This window comes from Saimiri boliviensis, chromosome 5 (genome assembly GCF_048565385.1).
Source record: "Saimiri boliviensis isolate mSaiBol1 chromosome 5, mSaiBol1.pri, whole genome shotgun sequence".
Lineage (NCBI taxonomy): Eukaryota > Metazoa > Chordata > Mammalia > Primates > Cebidae > Saimiri > Saimiri boliviensis.
The window spans coordinates 130160547-130184335 of record NC_133453.1 but is presented as its reverse complement, the minus strand read 5'-3'; the positions used below and the strand labels follow the sequence as shown (position 1 = coordinate 130184335).

Here is a 23789-nt window from a genome sequence, read left to right as displayed (position 1 = left end):
TAAACTGCCAGTCTGAGACTAGGGAGTTGTTATCTGCCGTATGTTTCATAGGATATAGGTAGATTCAGAGGAGAAAGAAAAGGGAATCAAGACATTGCCTTAAAACTTGCAGAAAACATTATTTTGGCATAATGACACTTTCTATTCTCGCTCTTCACATGAAATGGAAAGGAAGGAAAAGTTTACCACAGTCAATAATTTTCATTAATCTATGATCTCATTCACTTAAATACAGTGAATCATCCAGATTTGCATATATGTTGGTGGTAAAATTTATTAGAATACAGATAAAACAGCCTCCACTTGACCAACTCCTGTCCACTTAGATAACAGACTGCTTCAAATAAGAGGAATGAATATTTGAGAGATGAAAGAGTATTTGAGACGTAAAAGCAGAAAATGGTTTACAATGGCTGCCAAGGCATTGTCTACAACTAGGGTTTCCTTGTAAATTTCAATGTAGGTGTTTGTTTAGGTGCTAGGTACTATGGCTCCAGGAGAAGCAAGTCTACTGTTCTCTCCCAGCGTTCACGGACACACAGATTTGAAGGTTACAAGACAGTAAAAGTGTAAAGGAGAAGGAGAGACCTAAGAGGCCATAACCAGCATTTCTTTTCAAATCAGTAGCAAGCAGTAGCCAACAGCTCCTCTCCTTAACCCTTTACTGCCTTTGCAAGAAGAAACCTTAATACAATTTAACTGGTGGTAGCAAATTGACAATAACAACAATTAAAATAACAAATTAATATGGAATAATATAAGAAAACTATCTTCATAAACTTTGCTCTTTACAGGAACAAGGTCTCATGGAACTTACACACAAATGTTAAATTCTACTAAAATTACCAACAGCTTTAAGAACTAAAAGGAGAGAGGAAGGAAGAAAGGGAGACGGCAGAATCAAAATTTCAGTTGGGAAAATAGTGACAAGATAGTTTAATCTCGAGGACAGGTCTTCTGGAGCAAGATTTGTTAACCTCAACATTTACTCAATAACTCCTGTTTGCCAGGAGCTTCCACAGATACAATTTCATTTATTCCTCATAAAAAGCTAAAAGGTGAAATTTTACTGTCTACAGATGAGGAAAAGCAGCACTCAGAGTTTAAATCAGTTATTTAATATCACACAGCTAATAAAACAGGTTTGCTTTAAACTCAGTTCTGTAAATCAATCTTTCTACTACATCTTATTTTACCACTTGATATATCCCCCAAGAAATGAAACCGTTAACAGAGAAAAGTTAGAATTTGAGGAAAGAAAATTTGGGGTTCCTTACTCATTATCAATATTCCTACATCTGATTTTACATAAAGGTCAAAGGACAGAAAAAATGTTATTTTTTTAAATAAAAATGCCAAGTGATTCTTAATTTCACATTAATCAAATTCAACTTCTCTGCCAACACTTCAATATTTGACATTCCACTTTTAAAAAGTTTCTCACTATAGTAACACCTTACAAAAGCCAGAATGAACAAACCGAGCATACACACAGACGAAAAGATCTCTGGATATCGACAATTGTTACCCGGGTCTTCCTTAAAATGAACAGATCCACTGATCTGGCTTTTCTCTATGGAACAAACATTGGTTATTTCTTTTGGCAGCGTTTTTTTTTTTTTTTTTTTTTTAATGTCCATCGTGGCTCACCACCCTCTTCAGGCTTCTCTTCGTGAGTCCCACAACTGTTCCTCAGGCAAAACGGTACCTGAGTGCTCCCTAGTTAGTGCCCTTCTTGCAAAGTGGACGCCCCAAACAAAATCCTAGGACATGATGCATACTGGGATAACTAAGACGAAACTGGTTTTCTTGACACACATACCACATCACCAGAAAGATAAGCATATTGTGAAATAAATTTACTTCCCATATTTTTTTTCAGTGTGACTTACAGTATGTTTCCTTTATACTATAATCTTGTGATTTTATTTTAAAACCTCCGTTACAGCTTTCTGTGTAAATATATTCTCTCAAATAAATTATTTCATTTGTTTTAAAGTTACCATTTTAGTCTAAAGAGAGTATACTGAATCTTGATTCCATCACTGAAGTAACAGGTGTTCCTCCAAACTCTGTGTCATTTATAAATCTGAAGAGCAAGGAGTACATCACTAAAAGCCTCCCCGGGTAGGACATCTGTCCATCAATCGGGACTCCTAATATTAAGTAAAATGCTGGTCTATCAGCTACAAAGCCAACTGAATTCTGAGCCCCATTCCTCCACCTTCTATACAATACAGAATAATTAGTAAAACGTCTTCCTGAAATTAATGCATACTAAATCTATGGCATTCTCCTATTCAACCTGTCAAATAATGCTATCAAAAAGGGAAATCAGACACTATCTATGCAGTGTACTGTTTGATAACCATTTATATTGTCTATTTAAAACCAGATCCCAAAGACTGTCATATCTGATAAAACTATAAGCCATATTTACTCTTAGTTTTGAATCTTCTAGCAACATTTCTTTTTAGCATGACCAAAAGACCACCACGTAAGACAGTCCAACACTGACAAATAAAAACAGAAACAAATGCTACTCCTTCTCTTCATAATACAATGTGACAAGGACTTCTCACATGTGGAAATCTTACCAATTTCGTGAAGCCCGTAAGTGCACACTCTGGAGTAAAATTTGCACTTATGGGCTTCACAAAATTGGTGAAGAAAGGGATGCCACTATAAATAATAGCATCCCTTTCTTCCCCTAAGGCATTAAGGTAAAAAAAGTATCTTTTCTCCACACTTACTTACTTTCTCTCTTTTTTTACAGGGTCTCACTCTGTCGCCCAGACTAGAGTACAGTGGCATGATCTCAGCTCACCACAACCTTCGCGTCCCAGACTCAAGCGATTCTCGAAACCTCAGCCTGCCGAGTGGCTGGGGATTACAGGCATGCATCACTACTGCCCAGCTAATTTTAGCATTTTTAGCATAGATGGGTGTTTCACCACATTGGCCTGGTTGGTCTTGAACTCCTGACCTCAAATTGTCCACCTGCCTCAGCCTCCCAAACTGCTGGGATTTACAGGAGTGAGTTACCACTATGCCATGCCTACCTACTGTTTAACATAATAACTATACCATCAAATAGTCAATTCAAATGAATTCACAACCTTGTACTTTTTCGCACCCAAATAGTTGGTGTATACACACAAGTGCCAAATGCATGTGTGACTCAGACAAAACCACTGGTTAAAAAAAAAAAATGTATGTGTGTGTGTGTGTGTGTGTGTGTGTGTACACACACACATTTCAGATTGTAATCTAGACCTTGAAAATATTTCTATCAGTTAATTTTTAAATAGCTCTACTGAAGTATAATTTACATAAACTTAACTTACTCAAAGCATAATACATGTTTTACAAACATTTAATTTTTTAAACTGTAGTATCAACTTTTTCTAAACATGTTTTTAAGACATCAGAATTTTTAAACCCTGGAGTGCCAAGAACACTAAACATGGCAAACTGAGTAACAATTTCACATGAAAAATCTCAACCAAGAAATTTTACATGGAAAATTCAAGCCATTATTGTGACTGTATAGTACAACTCCACATCACTGCCCTAAATCTTCAATAAGCTTTTCAGCAAAGTTTAATCATTAGGCAAATACTTCCTGAACATGTGCGTTTGGCACTGAGGATATAGCAGTGAACAAAATGGACAATAAGTAATTACCATCATCTATGAGACTGGCCCTTAGACTATGTTACTAACCTGAGACTTGATGGAAGACTAGGAATTAAAAAGGCAAAGGTTTATGTGTAGATGGTGGTCTAGGCAGGCAGGGAAGGGAAGCCAGGGAGACTGACTGGCATCTAAGTTCAGGCAGAAGACTGTGTGCTAAGGCCCAGAGGGAAGAGCACAGAGACAAAGGATGAGGCCATCCCCAGTTGAACATGTTACTTGTGTTCACAAGTGTATGTCACTACAACAGGAAAAGCAACTGAATAAGTGTTAGTCAGGGAAAGGCATGATGGCACCTGTATTTCAAAAATTTTTTTTCTGGAATACACTCTAAGGACAGGAGGGAGCAAGCCTAGAGACAGATAAATTATAAAGCTGTTACAGAAGTTAGATGAGAAATGATGATAGTGTGATCTCAGGTGCTGAAAGCAGAGATCAAGAAACTGAGAGTCCAAAGATATTTAACATTAACAGGATACTGGGTATTAAGTAAGGAGCAGAACGAAAAAGAAGTGTGATGATGGACTAGGCTTCTGTCCTGAACAACTAGGTAAAGGGTGGAATGCAGCAGCAGAAGGTAGCAGGGAGAGATTAGATGATGAATTCACTTTTAGACACAGTGAATCTGAGACACAGTATCTCAGAGATATCTGAGCAGAGCCATGGTAAGCAGTTGAAAAGTGTGTGACTGGAACTCGGGAATGGCTGAGGTTAGACATTCAGATGAGGGAACTAACACACAGATGTGACATCCAGAAAACGAAATGGATAAAACACACAGATGTGACATCCAGAAAACGAAATGGATAAAGTATTTCAAAGAAAGGATAGTAAACAGTGCCAAATGCTATAAAACGGTCACACAAATACAAGATCTGGATTTTGCTAGGCAAGTATTTTGTAGATCTTGGTGAGGGTAGTTCTCATGTAGTTGTAAACTGATGAAAACTGGATTTAAATATTCTACTATTTCACAGGGGAAAACAAATTCTTTGGGGGGGGAGGGTGCGGGGGGGAAAGAAGTGTCGTTCTGGTTGCCCAGGCTGGAGTACAGTGGAGTGATCTCGATTCACTGCAATCTCTGCCTCCCGGGTTCCAGTGATTCTCCTACCTCAGCCTCCCAAGTAGCCCGTCACCACACCTGGCTAATTTTTGTATTTTTAGTAGAGACGTGGTTTCACCATGTTGGCCAGGCTGGTCTCAAAGTCCTAACTTCAGGTGATCCACCCACCTCGGCCCTTAAGTTCTTTCTATCTGTATGCTAAACTCTTCTGAGTTTTCTCTTAAGACATGTTTTTCCTTTAGAGAAAGTGCCTTAAGTGAATCCTTATATAAAGATTGCTCTAAGATTTCTAACCTGGCATTAAATACTTTAGATCGTTAAAAACTTTAAGAAGTAAACAAAACATTGACAGAGAAAAAGGACCATTAACAGTAAGTAAGTTGCCTGCATCATGAACATCCTTTTGTATACTTTTGATTGTGTCAGAGATTTTGCCATAGAAACCGAAGTTTAACACTTGAATACACATACTGCTACCCTGGTCAGGAATATAAATAAACATTTCATATAGCTAAGGAGGGAGGCAGGGTGGACAAGTGTTTTGGCAAGCAAGTGGAAAAAGAAAGGAAAAGGCAACAAGTGAGAAACTCCCTTTCCATATGATCATCTGCGGAAATAAGAACAAATTTCATTCCAGAAAAAACAAAGGCAATGAGGTAAAAGGAAACAAAGCTGACCTTTACGGACCATAATTCTGTAATGGGATTTTGTCATCATCAGCATACCAAGGTCAATTAGTAGCAAACTAATGAATATTAGCCAAATTTATTTACCCATTCAGCAAATACTTAAGTGTCCGCTGTAGGCGAGTTGCCCTGTAAGGTGCTATGAGAGATACACATATATGTAAGACATTTCTGGGTCCTCAAAGAAAATACAGCAGTAACAACTGTATGAAACACAAATACAAGACAGCTTGGGTAGGTAGTACTGATGAAAAGCGGAATTCCAGCAAAAGGAAGAGGATCTGGCTGAAGTGATAGAAAAGATGCTGTTTTAAAATAAATGGAAGGAAAGAGAGAAAATGCAAGATAGAAGGTGGGCGTCACAGATAAAGAGTGTGAGTGAAGGAAAAGCTGTCAATGAATGCCAGGTAAGACAGGAATAGAACAATGCCTGGTTACATGCATCAGATTCATACAAGGGACTGATACGACATTGGGAAGAAAAAGCATTAACAGCACAGATTATACAAACAGATGACGCAAAATGAAAACTGCCATATGATCTAGCAATCCCACTAACGGCCATGAAATCAGTATTCACTACCATGTTTAGTACAGTGTTGACCATAGTCAAGATATGGAACCAACCTAAGCGTCCACTGACAGATGAATGGATAAAGAAAATGTGGTACACATACACAACAGAATATTATTCAGCTATAAAAAATAACAAAATCCTGTTATTTATGGCAAGATGGATGAGCCTGGAGGACATTATGTTAAATGAGATAAACCAGGCACAGAAAGACAAGCACCGTAAGATCTCATTGAAAATGTGGACTCTAAGTAAGTAAGTGCATTTCACAAAAAAAGAGTACCATAGTGGTTACTAGAGGCTGGGACAAGCATGGGAAGAGGATGGAGAGAGGCGGGTAAATGGGTGGAGTCACAGAAGGACCAAATGCAGTATTCCATCACATTGCAGGGTGGGTGACTGTAGCTAGCAATAATTTACTGTGTATTTCAAACTCACTACAAGAGAGGATTTTCAATGTTTTCACCAATAAGAAATAATGTTTGAGGTGATAGATATGCTAATTATCCTAATTTGATCATTACCCATTATACACATGTACCAAAATATCACACTGTACTCCATAAATGTGTACAATTATGTGTTAATTAAAAATTTTAAAAGCATGTGATGTTATGCTAAAGAGTTTAAGACTCTATTAAAGAGCAGCTGGGAGCCAGTGAAGATGTTTGAAAGAAGAAATGATGTGATTTATGCTGTCATTCAGAAAGGCAGTACAAAAGTCTTTAGCTTCATCCAGTCTAATCTCCCTTGCCTGGATTTCAGACTGCTCCATGACCCTTATCCAATCTCATTTTCTACTGTTCTCCAAGATAAGCCTAATGCTTGTGTCTCAAGGTTCCACAATCAGGATGTGGTTCTTCCTACTTCAAGCCCCTGGCTCTTAGAACAATCATGGTTCCTGGAATTCCCTCTCTTGCCTATCTACCTTAGCCAAAGTCCATCCTTTAATTCTACTTTCCCAATTCAGTTCTCTCTGCCTACTCTAATCCTCCTTATAATGCCCTCCTTTGAACCTTATTAAGGGTCTTAGACTCTGCCATGCTGACTCTATGGCATCCTGCCCTGTATTGTTCACTGCTGCTGCATGCTGGTCTGACTCTAAGCAAATAATGATTGCCTTAAAGGCAACAGCCCTTTCTCAAATTTCTCCACAGTGCCAAAAATGGTATGAGACATCCAAGGTGAGATGAGTAACTGATAATGTCTTCATTTACCACCACAATCACAACCCTGAGACTTCAATGGCTGACCAAATTTAGTTATTAAACAAGGAGAGAAAAGAATTTTGTCTGAAGTAGTCTCTGTATTAGAAGAATACAAGTCCTGGCCAGACACAAACAATCCTGCTCAAAATAACCACAACCCAAGGAAAATTTGAATCCCACATAAAATAAAAATGCATTACTTTAGGAAATTACTTGACTACTACTTATTTTTCTCTTCACTTCAGAAAGAGCATCTCTAGCATAGTCATACAGTCAGACAAGCCAAAAAGTGATTCAGCTTCCCATGGAAGACTTCCCTCATCCCTCCAGGCAAATATACACCATTGTACAATCATGTTTTCCAAAAAATGGAGAGGTACAACTTGCTCTTTTTATCAATTGTCCAAAAAAACAAAGTAAAGGGGAAAAGAGGGAAGTCCTTCATGAAAAAGCCTGTTTGTCAACACTAGTGCCTGGTTAATTCTGGCATTCACTCATACTCAAAGCAATAAACTTGCTTCTGTTCATTTGGCGATTATCATTTGGAGCTTGTATTTTGACAATTTTACTCAACTAGAACAGACATTTTAATGTTCTGATAGTTTTTAAGAAAGTACAAGATAACTCTGGTTACCTTAGATTACACTGTAAAAATCTGCTTTGGAAGAGTTACCACAAAAATAAGTTTAAAGAGTAGGCAATGCTCCTTTACTTAAATTCATACTAGCAGAGGCCTCTCATACAAGAAAAATCAAAGGAAATGAAGGGACAAATGAGTAGCTTAATGACTCTATTAAGCTAGCATAGTAGTTAAAAGCATGAACTCCGGAGCTTGACTTTGTTAAGCACGTTATACAACCTCTCTGTTCCTCGGTTTCTCACCTATATAATAGGTATAAAAATAAAGGCAAGTGGTTTAAAAAAAAGGTTGTTGTGGGCAATAAATAATGTATGTTACATTTTTGTCTTATTTTTAAAAAGGATATACTGAAGTCAGCCTACAAGGGGGCATATAAAACAAAACCAAGTAACTATGGTAAATTCTGACTCAAGTCAGAATTGAAAGAACAAAACACTTTTGCTTTCAATCAGACTGCCTATCCCCTCCGGATCTATTTGGTATCATGGCGCAGGAAAGCGGAGGGAAAAGTGAACTTTTCCAGTCCTCTGGTAACTGGAGAAGGCAGGGAGCTACCTCAAAAACTACTACTAAAGGAACTACTGAGTATCTGAAGCTGTTTTACGAAGAAGTACTTTAAAAGCCAAGAAAGAACACAGAAGTGTTAAGTCCCAAAAAAGAAAAGAAAATGAAAAAAGCAAAGAAGGAAAGGAAAAAGCCTCTTCATCTGAGGCAAAGGGAAAGAAAAGACAGATATTTATAGATTTTTCCTGGCCAATCCCCAAGTGCCTAATTTGGATTGAACTTAAAATGTCCCCAAAACAATCCCCACCCAGAAAGCTGAAATACCAGTGTGACCCATTGGGATAAAGAGCGTCTGACTCTGAGAGGTGACCCTGAGAAAGAAGTCTAGTACCACGACCACTTCTCTGGCCTTTTCTCTCACTTTTCCTTGCAAGATTCTTCTACTTGAGTCACACAAGTTACTGTTCTCAGACTATTTTACACCTGGCTGCCTCCATGTCCTTGATCCTCCCATGAAACTGTTCTTCCCAGTCTAGGCAAAACCAGACAAATCTTTAAGATCTCTTCACCTATGGTCACCTCCATGCCTTCACCAAACACCTCAGTCAAAAAACTGGCCTATCTTGCCTCTAACTCCATTGGAACTGTGTTAGCACTCACCCATCAATTATCACAGTTACTCAGGGGCCTGTTGTACAAGGCTCGGGGAACAACACACCTCCTGTTTCTTTAGATTTCTTAGCATTCAACAAATAGTTTCTGTGTAAATAAATATGTATCTCTGTCTGAAAAGGATTTTTCACGTAAAGAAACCCATGCTCAAGGGTAGATCAAACCTAGGCCAGGTGCGGTGGCTCATGCCTGTCATCCCAACACTTTGGGAGGCTGAGGCAGGTGGATCACCTAAGGTCAGGTGTTCAAGACCAGCATGGCCAACATGGTGAAACCCTGTCTCTACTAAAAATATAAAAATCAGCTGGGCGGAGTGGTGGATTCCTGTAATCCCAGCTACTCAGGAGGCTGAGGCAGGAGAATCATTTCAAGTTGGGAGGCGGAGGTTGCAGGGAGTCAAGATCATGCCATTACACTCCAGCCTGGGTGACCCAGAAAGCCTCCGTCTTCCAAAACAAAACAAAACACCAGTAGATTAAACCAGTGCAGAAAACCCACATTCAGAAACTCTTTTATTTAAAAATGTAAAATAAATCATGTTTGACACAGAGATATGCACTAAAGAAAAAGGTCATCTACTACTGCCCACTACAAATGACATTAGTAGTTAGACCTTATCAATATATGAGACCTATCCGAAATTTATCAGTAAATGGAGGATATTCTGTCTACCCTTAATGCTGTTTTAAAAATAAAAAATTTTAAATGACTTTATGATAGACATACAAGAAATTATGTACATTTAAAGTATACACAACTTGATAAGCTTGAAGACTCACTGCTTTTTAAAAATACAAATGGAAGTTTGAGTGGGTTCTGTAAAATTATCTACCTTTGAGATTTGTCTAACTAAATATATATTGATTTTTATATTATTTTACTTGTTCCCAATTATTTACAAGCTGATATCTTAGAACTTTTTTAAAAAAATTTCATTTTATCTTAAGTTCCAGGCTACATGTGCACAACATGCAGGTTTGTTACATAGGTAAACATGTGCCATGTTGGTTTAGTGCACCTATCAACCCATCACCGAGGTATTAAGCCCCACATGCTTTAGCCCTTTATCCTCATGCTTTCCCACCTCTCACCCGGCTCCTCAACAGGCCCCAGTGTGTGCTGTTTCCCCACTGTATCCATGTGTTCTCGGATAAGTGAGAACATGCAGTGTTCTGTTCGATTTTCTGTTCCTGTTAGTCTGCTAAGGATGATGGCTTCCAGCTCCATCCATGTTCCTGCAAAGGACCCTTTCTAAGTATGCAAATATCTTCTTCATAAGTTCATTGACAAATTTATGTCAATGTTCTACAACTGTTCCCAGTGAAACTTTTAAATACACTCTGCACAAAATGGTAAATTATTCGAGACCACGTTTCATGAAAGCATTCTGATAATTTCTCAAAAACTACAGGGGCATATGTGTGTCTTTAATGGCTCAGAAGTTTGCACAGCACTGACTGTCAGGAATAGTTTATCTAGGAAATTAGGTAATCCATGGGGATCAAGAGCATAAATTATCGGGGCACTCATGAGCTCTTAGTGCAGCACTGAGTAGGAAACATACAAACTGTCCCTCCAACTAGCCATCTATAGATTTATGTCTCTCTTATGCCTGCCCTATGAATATGTTACAGTAAACATCAGTGGTACTCAAAACAACTCAGCATATGGTTATCGTTCAGAAGAACTTCCTAAATCTTCCCAATCTCTCCTTCATACAAGTAGGGTTTTCCTGGGTCTGAATTCTAATGGCTCTATGCAACTAACTCTCATTCTGATGAACATCAAGAAGCTTATGAAGGCTGACCACAGTGGCTTATGCCTGTAACCCCAGCAGTTTGGGAGGCTGAGGCAGGCAGATCACCTGAGGAAAGGAGTTCAAGACCAGCCTGACCAACACAGTGAAACCTCGTCTGTACTAAAAATACAAAAACTAGCTGGGCATGGTGGTGGGTGCCTGTAATCCCAGCTACTCAGGAGGCTGAGGCAGGAGAATCACTTGAACCCAGGAGGCAGAGGTTGCCGTGAGTTGAGATTGCATCAATGCACTCCAGCCTGGGTGACAGAGCGAGACTCCATCTTTTTTTTAAAAAAAAAAAAAAAAAAAGAAAAGTAAAGTAAAAGAAACAAAGAAGCCTTTGATCTGTTCTGTTTCATTACTAAGGCAATTATCCAAATTCTACATAGAAAGATGAATCACCCCTCTTGGTTCAATCTTAAATACTCTTATTAATGGGTTATCAATGAAGATCTTCCTATTCTTCACCTAATTTTTAGCTGCAACTCCCACACCACAGTGATTAAATCAGCTTTTTAACCTCAACTTACAAAACTTAAATCTTCAAATATATTTGTTATGTAATTAGGAAATAGGTATTTTAAAAGAAAGTGACTTATTTAAGGTTGTCAACACCCTGAAGGAGAGGAATAATTGAAGTAAATCTCCTTATGCAGAGTTCACTGAAGCAATACTTAGAGAAAACTGTCAACTAACTAGAAATCAGCCTTGCTGATGTTCTTCCTGTGTTCCTTTTTCTTTCACGGCACTCAACATACATCAGACATTATAAATGCCTGCCATGTGTGAGACATGTGACAAGTAATTGTGCATGAAAACATCGCTGAAGCAGAGTCACTGGCAGGAGGCAGCAGAGCTCCCAGTGCAGTACTTAGTGGGGCACAGGAGATACACCGCAATTCCACTGGGACTGCTACAGTGTGGGGAGGGAGAAGAGTATAACGGGAGGCCTGAGAGAGCGAAGAGGGCACCACAGGCAACACTGCACATTGGAGAAGGGCCTTAAAGAAGGAAAGAAGGGCCTTAAAGAGTCCACCCCTGTGGACTCCAAAGATGCATTTCAGGCACAGAATACATTGAGTGAATACAACAATAAATTTCAACTTATAAGGGCGTTCTGGCGAGGCTGGCAGCTGGACCATGGGGTCAAATAGTTTAACTGATGGGACTGTACAAGTCACCTTAAGAGACAGATTATAAAGTCCATGTATGCCACATCACAGAGCTTAAACAACATTTAAAAACCAAGGAGCTATTTAATGTACTCTGAGCAAGAATCTACAACATGGGTTAGACCAAGTAGTTCTCAAAATGTGGTCTACAAAACCTTAAGGAGATATTTCCAAGGGTGTGTGTGTGATCAAAACTATTTTCATAGGAATGTTAAGTTGTTATTTGCCTTTTTACTGTATTGACATCTGCAACGATGGTGCCTTGGCACAAACCGAGAAATGGGTACGAAAATTCATCAGGAGCCATTATATTCTTCACTGCCATACTCTGGGTACACACCTTTTAAAAATTCTGTGACAAAATGGGAAGCAAACACAAAATACTTCTGTCTATGGGGATGTGATGGCTATCTTGAGAAAAATCACTTCTATGATTATTTTGTGAGCCAAACTAGCTTCTTTTTTCATAAAGCAACACTTTTACTTAAAAGGACTGACAAATGATGGTTATTCAGAACTTGGGGTATTTTCTTAGAAATGAATGGAGTGTATCTGCTTCTCAAGGGACACAACTGACAGTATTTATAGCTGATGATAAAATTCAGACTTTCAAATGAAAATGAGAACGCTGGAAAGCCTGTAGTTGTCACTGTGAGTCTGCCAATTAACCAATACTTAAAGACATTTCTGATGAGACTGGTAGCAGTATTAACAAATTTGAGTTTCTGATATTGTAGAATGAAATATTCAACATTTGGAAGAGCTGTATTTGGAAGAGCTGACTCAGTGAACCAACAGTTTCCAAATGACCAATCTAGGATTTTACAAAATCATGCATGAGTAAAAGATTCACTGACAGTATATGATAGGCTGAGTGTGGTGGCTTACACATGTAATCCCAGTAGTTTGGGAGGCTGAGGCCGGCAGATCACGAGGTCAGGAGTTCGAGACCAGCCTGGCCAACGTGGAGAAACTCCATCTCTACTAAAAATATAAATATTAACCGGGCGTGGTGGTGCACAGCTGTAATCCCAGTTACTAGGGAGGCAGAGGCAACAGAATTGCTTAAACCCAAGAGGTGGAGGTTGCAATGAGCCAAGACTATGCCACTGCACCCCAGCCTAAGTGACAGAGCAAGACTCCCATCTCAAAAAAAAAAATTATGAAATAGACCAGACCTGGCATAGTACCTCAGGCTGGTAATCCCAGTGCTCTGGGAGGCCAAGGGGGGAGGATCACCTGAGATCTGGAGACCGAGACCAGTCTGGTCAACATGGAGAAACCTCGTCTCTACTAAAAATACAAAAATTAGCTTGGTGTGGTACACAGACCTGTACTCTCAGCTACGCGGGAGGCTGAGGCACAGGAACAGCTTGAACCTGGGAGGCAGCGGTTGCAGTGGGCTGAGACTGTGCCACTGCACTCCAGCCTGGGCGACAGTGAGACAGAGTACACAAAGTTCAAAGATATGAATTCAGAGTCCACGTTGAAAACAGCTTTTAAGAACCTACTATTTGTCAATTCTGATCTAGTATCAAAGAATATCACAATTATTTTAGAAAGTATACACCTGTATTAGCTGAACTTACTTTATATACTTTAACCAAAACAATATATTGCAATAGGTTCAATGCATAAAAGATGTAAGAATCCAAATATTTTACTTTAAGTCAGAAATTAAAACAATACCATTCCTCTAAATTTTGTAGAAAATAATTTTTTTGTAGACAAAATATTTTTGGCCGGGCGTGGTGGCTCAGACCTGTAATCTCAGCATTTTGGGAGGCCGAGGCAGGCACATCACAAGGTCAAGAGATAGAGACCATCCTGGCCAATGCAGTGAAAGCACATCTCTACCAAAATACAAAAAATCAGCTGGGCAGGGTGGCATGCGCCTGTAGTCCCAGCTACTGGTGAGGCTGAGGGAGGAGAACTGCTTGAAGCCAGGAGGCGGAGGTTGCAATGAGCCGAGATCGCGCCACTGCACTCCAGCCTGCAGCCTGGCGACAGAGAGAGACTCTGTCTCAAAAATCATATATACACACACACATATATTTTTAAAAATACACTTTTAATATTAATAATTATTGTAAATAAATTAATATTTTTTTAATTTCTCAGTTTTAATTTCTAATACAGTAAACATTTCTAGATATAACCTACATAAACAAAAGCTCTGGGGCACTTCATAATTCTTAAAAGTGTAAAGAGAACTCAAGACCAAAGATTTTGAGAAGTGATGGGTTATAAGGAATACAAGAATAGTTGGAAAAAAAACAAAATGAAACCCAAAAAAACAAAAACAAACAAAAAACCCCTAAGAATTCAGGTAAGAGAAGATGAGAGTATAAATTCCCTAAATTGGCAGTTTAATGTGGTAAGTTGAATTTACTGTCTCAGAGAAAAAAAGCGTTTCTTATTTGGAGGAAAAAGATGGAATCTTAGATGAGAGCTTTCTAACTTAGACTGTATGGAAGCTAATTCCCTTAGTTATATGTGAGATTAGGTCTAAACAATTTCGTAACATTATGAATGAAGCTGATGAATTAAAAGGAATTACAGAAAGAACAATAAACAGAGATGGCTTTCTGAAAGGCAAATACAATTATTTAGGAAAAAACTTTTGATGAATTATGTTCTAATGAAGTTAGCTGAAAGGTACTTCCTAAGGGACTATATGGGTGATTAAGTCTCATTCCATTTTTGAAAAACCAGGGCAAATGGGAAACTGACATGAATAACTCTTTCCAACACAAGTTCCTCAATTATTACTAGGATTAGAGCACATTAATATACATTTTAACACATAATAGTAAATGATACCCACAACAATAATTCTGAGACATGAAGAAGAGGAGAAATTTTGCTCAGTCTAAGAAGTCAGCCAAGTACGGATATTTTAGAAACATAGCAAAGGTGTCAAAGTAGAAGTTCCAGCACGTAAGGCTTTACCTCCAGCTATGTGACTGCCATTCCAAAAAGATTAACTTGTCATAGGTTCTACAGTGGAATGTTCCAATTACAAAATGGTCTTCACTCCTGGGGAAGGTGACATTACAAAGACACACAGCCACAATGCTAAGGAATGGAAAGTAAAAACATGGCAGAAGAATTTTATCTCCTTGACAAAGACAAGTTATTTCTCAGATCAGTTATTCCTTGTGGTGGTCAGGACATACATACTTTTAGGGGCTGGGAGGGGGAATAAATTCCTTTAAAAGACTATTTTGTTAAATTTAAAATTAATGTCATGCATTTGTTAAATCTTTTAATTACTATTTGTTTATTAAAAAGAACTTCCTAAAGGAACACTTGTGCTGTGAAAATGGGTGTCAGTATTTAAAGTCTTATCTTATTGCATTAAAGAGGGCCCACTTGGCAGCTGTTGAAATTTCCTAATTGTCCCTAAAAGTAAAAGCTTTGCTCTTAGAAATATTTAACAATTCCCACTTTTTACTTGTTTAGATTTGTGCAATCATCTTCCTCCATTAACTACTTGGTTATGTGATAAAATGCTTTTCAGAGGAAGAACAGTAAGCTTGCCCGCCCCCCCACTCCCCCGCCTGTTTTTTTAATCTAAGTTACTCTCATCTTCCCCACTCTATGCTAGGGTGATATACTACCACGAGTTACAGGAACAACTGCTGAAAGAATCAAACATCTTGGGCCTTTACACAGCTGTTGCCATATCATGCCTTTGGTGCATGGTCGGTCGCAGATGCTGTCAAGAGGCCTATGTTTAGTTATCCTTTTGCTTCCCCAAATCCCACGTTACAGGTCTCCTTCATCTTCTGTCCTTTTTGCTACTTCTTCTTCCTACTCCAAGCTTCCACAAACCAGCCTTAAAAGAAGAAGGATCAAGGCAACATCCCACATTAGCCATGTTTTGGGGCACTGTTTGTCTGCTAATGGATGGTTAGTATTATCTAACCAATAGGGTGACTACAAGTTTTTTTAAAAATAAAACCAGCAAGACTCATTCAGAGATAATATCATTAGTTTTTTTTTAAATAAAGATGGGGGTCCCACTTTGTTGCCCAGGCCAGTTTTGGACTCCTGGACTCAAGCAATCCTCCCACCTTGGCCTCCTAAAGTGCTGGGACTATAGGCGGTTAACCACTGCACCCAGCCCAGACAGAATATTCATAAAAAGTATGCATTATTTTGTTTTTATTTAACCCCTCTTCCTTCCCAAAGAGTCATCCCAAGAAACAGACATACAGCGGTATAGGTTCCCATTGGGAATAAAAGGAAGAAATCTTGGCATTGTGAGGCACTGACAAGCTTGCCACCTCCCACCTTCTGAGACAGTTAACAGCATAATAGCTCCCAAGATGAGACCAAAACCAAAGTAGGTAGAGATACACCGTAACTCTGGTAATCAGGAGCAAATGCTAATCACCTGAATTCACCACTGCGGTATCACTGAAGACCCTACCATGGCTACAAAGAAGCCTGTGGGAATATGACAGTGGTGTGGTATGGTGTGTGCCGTGCCAATGACAAATTCTATTCTTTTTCAAATCCTGCAAAACACAGTCTTTCCCACTGTCCATGTTATATGCCAATCTTGAAGCAATGTTTCTTCTCACAGCTTGCAAGTACTTTCTTTAATGGGTTCAGCTGCAATAACCATTGCAGTCAAGTTCCGTGTCAGGAAAGTCAGAATTTAAATCCTTTTCCTCACTCAATGAGGGAAAAACAGACTCAGACAAGGAGAAAAACAATCCACTGAGCTTGATGTGAAGCAGATCCAGCACCAGGTTTCAGCACTAATGAGGAAAGAGGGCCACAGCTCTATTTCCCTCCTTTCCATCATCCCATTAGGGAAACCTAATGACTCCTGGGAAGGAACATAGCCTATTGTGTTGACTACAAGGGTAGCAGGGACAGGAACTGTTTCACAGCAAAACAATCATGATACATGCATCATTTTCTGGAACTGGCATGAGAAGTCTGACTCCCTATTTTAAGCTAAGCAGTACTGTCAACAGGGAAAATCCTTAGAGTGAAACATTTCAGCAGAATTCCACTTAATGCCTGATGTTACAATCCTACCAGAAGTCAACAGTAGAAGGGACAGTGGTGTAGATAGGCCTAAACAATGGAAAATTCCTTCTCTGAGTTCCCATGACCCAGGTGTCAACTCCTAGTCCATTTCTTTGTTTCTCCCAATAGAGTTTCTTGAGGGATGAGATCTCTTGTTCATTTTACTCACCATGGCATCCCTGGTTTCTATTACAATGTTCAGCATACAAAATAATAGATGTTTGTAGGTTAAAGGCTCAATTTTGCTTTGGAAATGCACAACAATACATCTCCTGAAGTAAGGAATTACGTTCCAACAGCATAATTAACTGTTGGAATCTTTGCTACAAATTTTTAAAGTAAGGGAATCACACATGGACATACGTGTTTTCCATGCCTCTCTGCTGACAAGTCAGTCTGTGGCTTCCCACAGTTTCTGGCTTTCACAGGGGTGGAATGAGGGAAAAAAAACTCCTGAGCCTCCTAGAATAAATGTCCTATTGTCCACAAAGCAGAGACTGCACACTACACAGATTCTGGTGCTTCTCGTCATGCATCCTCTTCAGGCTAAATCATTATCTAAAATCATTCACTCATACTGTCTTAAGAAGGGCCTGATAATTCTCAGTTAGCTTAAAATGAGATTAGAATTGTATCTACTGCCTTTAAAATGCCTATTACAGGCCAGAACTATCCTAACTTTAGTTAATACAAATAACCTTTGTAATTAGGCATCAATACCCCAAATTTACAGCTGAGGAAACAGCCTCTAAATAAAGAAATCAAAATTATTCAGCTCATAATTAGCAAAACTGGGATTAAAACCTTAATTCTTTGCACTCCATAATCTTTCCCTTATACTTAGGTATTATCACTGGCTGTCAATATAGTAAGAATGAACAAAAGAGAAATGAGTGTTAAGTAGCAAACGGAAAGAGTGATAAGACTCAGATATGGTTATTTTTCACCCAAGAGGGTATGGCATGAGACACACATCCCTTCTAAAATGTAAATATGACCTATGATTCAGCAGTTCTATGAAAGAAAAAAAGTAGATTCTAGTATAACTGATTTTAAGACCCCAGAACAAAACACCTTGGAAAATGTTTAAGACAAAAGTGACTAAAGATGTGGTTAAAGAATGTGTGACATATACTTTTTTAAATCCCTCATGATGGTTCATACTGGTAATCCAGCACCTTGGGAGGCCAAGGGCAGGAGGAGGATTGCTTGTGCTCAGGAGTTTAAGACCAGCCTGTGCAACACAGCAAGATTCTGTCTCAAATTAACACACACACACACATACACACACACACACCCCCCCTCATGATTGTCCTTTTGGTCCAAAGTGTTTTGTTTTTGTTTTTGTTTTGTTTCCTTGAGACAAAGTCTCATTCTGTCTCCCAGGCAGAAAGGAGTGGTACAATCTTGACTTACTGCAACCTCTACCTCCCAGGTTCAGGCAGTTCTCATGTGATAGCCTCCCAAGTACAGTAGCTGGGATTACAGGCGCAGGCCACCACGCCTTTTTTTTTTTTTTTTTTTTTTTGTATTTTTAGTAGAGATGGGGTTTTGCCATGTTGGCCAGGCTGGTCTTGAACTCCTGGCCTCAAGTGATCCACCTGCCTCAGCCTCCCGAAGTGCTGGGATTACAATATTTTTTATTATTATAATTTCAGAATCATACGCTGATTAAAAATTAAGCGCTGGAAGAAACTAGTGATTAGCCATTATACAAAGGAGAAAACAGAGATCAGAGAAATTAATTAACTGTTTAAGGTCACTTAAAAATGTACAACCAGATCATTAAATTATACCTTCATATACATCATCTATGAGAAGTTTTCAACTAAGTTTATAGTTTTGTCACTTGTGACTTTATGGTCTGGGGTTCTTTGAGGGACTTCTTTTCTGCAATTGTATTAAAAATTAGTATTAGGAGCCACTGAGAATTTCCTGGAAACTCTCCATTTCAGAGGAGGGATAGAGTCTCCAAAAAATGTACATGAAAAAAGCTGAGAAGTTAGTTTCCAGTGGCTGATGCTAGCTCTAAGCGTTGGACCTAAAAGGGATAATTTAGGGAGAGCATTGCTCTCTTAAATGCCAAATGTATGCAGACAATATCTTCTGGCAACTCAGAAAGAAGACAATTTGCCTCTTCCTAGGTGACACACACACACACACACACACACACACACACTATAAAACTATCTATGTAAATATGATGGCAGAAACATTTTTAAAGGACCTTTTTAAAAACTGACAACTATTAAATAACAGGGTAGGATGTATAAGCCATTTTGAATAGCAGCGTTATAGTTTGCTGGGTCAGTTACCAAACAGCCTAGAGACTGCCATATTTTCCCATGGCAGCTGAGCATGAAGGCTATGAACAGCCACACAAAACAAGGCTTTAACCAAATTCCTAGACTAGGGATGGAAATACAAGTTCGCCCCCTTGAGACAAGAGAAAGAAAACACTGTTTCACTAAATATAATAAAAGGACAAAGTCCAGGAAGATATTAACAGGCAATATTCCAAATACCAACACTGCCCTTACTACAATCCTGAAGAAACAAACATGAATACTGTTGTAAAAATTACTAAGAATGGAAATTCAGTTAATTTGATGTTGGGCTATATAATTAAAAAAAAAAAAAAAAGATCATGGTTCTGATTTTAAATGCTTTCTTGAGGAAGGTGTGTTAAATAAAGAGTAGATTTTCCCAGTAACCTAATACTCAACACATGGGATTTTACAGTTGCCCTTGAACATAGTTGTTCTTGAGTGTTTGACTGCCAGGACCATGGGAACCCTGCAGAATTAACTGTTCCATATGGCTAATAAGCTTATGCAACGAGCATTTAGAAAAGCAACTGTTACTGAGATACCTCAATGAACAGACACCCCGGGGAGGCAAGGTTCTTCCTAGTGAACCTGGCCATATCTTGAAAAGAAAAGATCCCCACAACATAATGATATTGGTTTGCAGTACTGGGGCATACTACAAAAACTAATGGTGTCAGAGGCCGCCTTTTCTGAACTTAAGTACTCAACATCATCTCTTGCTTCCCTCCAGCATCTGGCTCAGTATCCTATCATTCTTCAGGAAATAAAAAGCAGGTCTAACAAATCTTCATAATTTCTGTACCAAAAGCGAGCACTTTGGAGAAACATCATCTTCATGGTATTTAGTTGCAACTAAACAGATTATAATTAAGAACATGAGATTTAAAGTGTGTCAGCTTACATCTTAAAATGACTAAAGGAATTTCTCCAACTATTACCAAAGCATGAAAGTATAATGCAATGGTTTTAGAATTTTAGCAGGCCTAAGTATCATTCAGTGATAGTTGTTTAAAAAGCAAAAACCCATCCTAAACCAAGTGAATGGGACTTCCCAAGTATATCCTCAGATGATTCTTCAGGAAACATATAGTGGAAAAATTATTAGCATAGAAATTGGGTTCTAGTCCAGCTGACGGTTAACTGGTTATGTAACAAAGCAAGTCATTTTGACTGCCCTGAATCCATTTCTTCTCTTATAAAGCAAAGGTGTTGGACAGAAAATCTTTAAGGTTCTCTCAAATTCCAAGGGTCTCAGAAGTAAAACAAGCTCCAAGTCTTTCAATTTCAAATTAATGTAAGAAACTATTACTGAAGCTTGTAAAACATGTGTTCAAGAGTAACTGAGTCTGAACCACCATACTCTACTAGTTACTAAAATGAATGAATAGCATATTGGAATATGAAGTTACTAAACTAATTAATAATAATGCTAAGCTGTATTTACTGTGTGCAAGGCTCTGATTTAAGTATTTGATATATATTAACTCACTAAGGAAAAAGAGATGACAATGAAAGGTAATCTGAATACCTTGAAACCAGTATAGCATGCAGAGGGAGGTAATGTTGAATATTAAATTGCAATGAGCATTAAAACTCTGGCAATACTCAATAACCACAATTATAATAAAATGATCAATGGGAACAAACCACATTATGTGTAAAGTAATAACTTTGCCTCAAAAGTTGTGAACATTTTCAACCCAATAAAGAAATATCAGTGGCTGGGCACAGTGGCTCATGCCTGTAATCCCGGCACTTTGGGACACCAAGGCAGGTGGATCACCTGAGGTCAGGAATTCAAGACCAGCCTGGTGAACATGGTGAAACCTCATCTCTACTAAAAATACAAAAATTAGTGGAGCATGGTGGCGGGCGCCTGTAATCCCAGCGACTCAGAAGGCTGAGGCAGGAGAATGGCTTGAGCCCGGGAGGCCGAGATTGTGCCACTGGGCAACTGAGCAGGACTCTGTGTCAAAAAACAAAACAAAACAATAAAGACTATCAAGAAATCTGCAGCACTTAACACATACATGTGTTTTCTCTGACAATATAAGAAATGAATGCAGACACTGTCTAATCCTTTCACAAACCATGACTTTCAGCACTGGACCCTTAAAGTAAGGATTTATTTACAATACATGTATCAAACAGGTTAAGGAATAAAAAAATTACTCCTCAGTTTGTATGACAGATATCAGACTAACGGACTAAAGAAAACAAGAACCCAACTGCAGCTTTTTTTCTTTAAATCATTGGTAGTGCTGCTCAACAGAGATTCTTATGTTCTAACAATCACGTGTTTAGAGAAGGTTACAAAATGACTTCCATAAGAATTTAAATAGATTTTTTACTTTTACTAGAAAACTGCCATAAATTTGCCATAGTACTGGTTTTCAAGCTGGTAGCAAAGTATAAGACATAGGAATTTGTTCTATTTTATATTTGGAGAGGATGATTCAACAATTCAATGAAGCAATGACTGGCCTATTCCCAAGGCACACACATAGACCGGCTATGTGTCAGAAAGATCAGATTAAATATTACACAAATGGCACTCCACCCTCAAATATAATCACAGACTCTAACCCTTTTCATCATGAAAGCAGACTGTAGAAGGTTAAGGTTAAAGAATGACTACAGACAAGAAACTGAGCTCTAGAGAGGCTGTCAAAAAGCTATTCAGGAAAGTCAGAACTTGAACTCCCCACTCCCGACCTGTAGCTTACAAACCACAGGTTTCACCACAAAACAATTTAAGAAAAAGAATCTGCTTGTTTGCTTTTTCTTTTCTTTCACTGGTGCACAAGTATTTATCAGGCAGGGGCTCATATGCTATCGCCAGTGAGATATTACCTACTTTTTTTATAGCCCATGAGAAAAAGAGACTTCTTTTTTAAGACAGAGTGTTACTCTGTCGCTCAGGCTGGAGTGCAGTGGGGTGATCTTGGCTCACTGCAACCACTGCCTTGGGTTCAAGTGATTTCTGGCTAATTTTTTTTTTCCTGAGATGGAGTCTCGCACTGTCGCCCAGGCTGGAGTGCAGTGGCATGATCTTGGCTCACTGCAACCTCTGCCTCCTGGCTTCAAGTGATTCTACTGCCTCTGCTTCCTGAGTAGCTGGGATTACAGGCGCCTGTCACCACGGCCAGCTAATTCTTTGCATTTTTAGTAGAGACGGGGTTTCACCATGTTGGCCAGGTGGTCTTGACCACCTCACCTCATGATCCACCTGCCTCGGCCTCCCAAAGTGCCGAGATTACAGACGTGAGCCACTGCGCCCGCCTATTTATTTTATATATATATATATATATATATATATATATATATATATATTTTTTTTTTTTTTTCTTTTTTAAAGTAGAGACAGGGTTTCACCATGTTAGCCAGACGTCTCGAACTCCTGACCTCAAGTGATCCGCCCGCCTCAGCCTCTCAAAAGTGCTAGAATTACAGGTATGAGCCACCGTGCCAGGCCAAGATTTTACATTTTTTTAATGACTGGAAACATAATTCAAAACAATATTTCATGACAAGTGACCATCACATGAAACTCAAATTTCAGTGTCCACAATAAAGTTATACTGAAGCACAGTGAGTGACACTCCTTCGTTTACATGCTATCTGTGGCTGCTTTCGCACTCACAGCAAAGCTTACTTTCGTGACAGGGACCATATGTCCCACAAAGCATTTACCAAAGTCTGTCTTTACAAAATGTTTGCAGACCTCTGCTGCCTTTCCCCATCCAGTGAAAACCTACATGATGAAAATAGTAAGCGAAGAGTTAAATGGAAAAAATTAAAGTGTGTGTCTATGTTTTATCCTTTCAATTCACAGCAAGTAGGGCAAGTTTGTCAGTGCACCAAGGAGAAGAGTCAGTCAGATTTCACATCCTTGTAAGAATGCTGTGAACACAAAAACTTCCTGTATTTAGATCTGAAAATTCCCAAGAACTGAAAATTCCACTAACATATGCTTTCCCCAACTCTACAAGGTGGAGGCAGACACAAAGCATAGGTAATGGTAACTCCGAGGCAGAGACAAATTACATGGTTCTCAGGCTTCTTACAGCATCTCCACCAATCCCGGAGCCCAGGTGAAGAGACAAGGAGGAACTGCCCTGTTGTGTAAGTCCTAGATTAGAAATCAAACGTCAAACTCTTCCAGCTGCCTTTGGCCTTTAGCTAGTCATGTGATTCTCCAAGGGTCTATTCTTTTATCTGTAAAATGATGTATGCTGACCAACCAGAGGAATATTCACTCTCTCACGTCTTAAAACTAGAGGTAAAAATGAGAAGAGGAAAGGGACTGGGAGAGGAGACCTTTTCTTTAAGTCATGTTTTGTTTTCTTCTTTACAGCAGACAAGACATCATTAGAATATAAATACCCCTCATCAGA

The 23789-nt window shown here is 38.8% G+C and overlaps 1 protein-coding gene across 12 annotated transcripts in view; it reads right to left on the bottom strand.

Annotated features, from left to right (window-relative positions):
• Positions 1-23789, bottom strand: part of AKAP13 (A-kinase anchoring protein 13) — a 383896-nt gene that overhangs the window by 122342 nt on the left and 237765 nt on the right. The gene's annotated exons all lie outside the window — the stretch shown is intronic.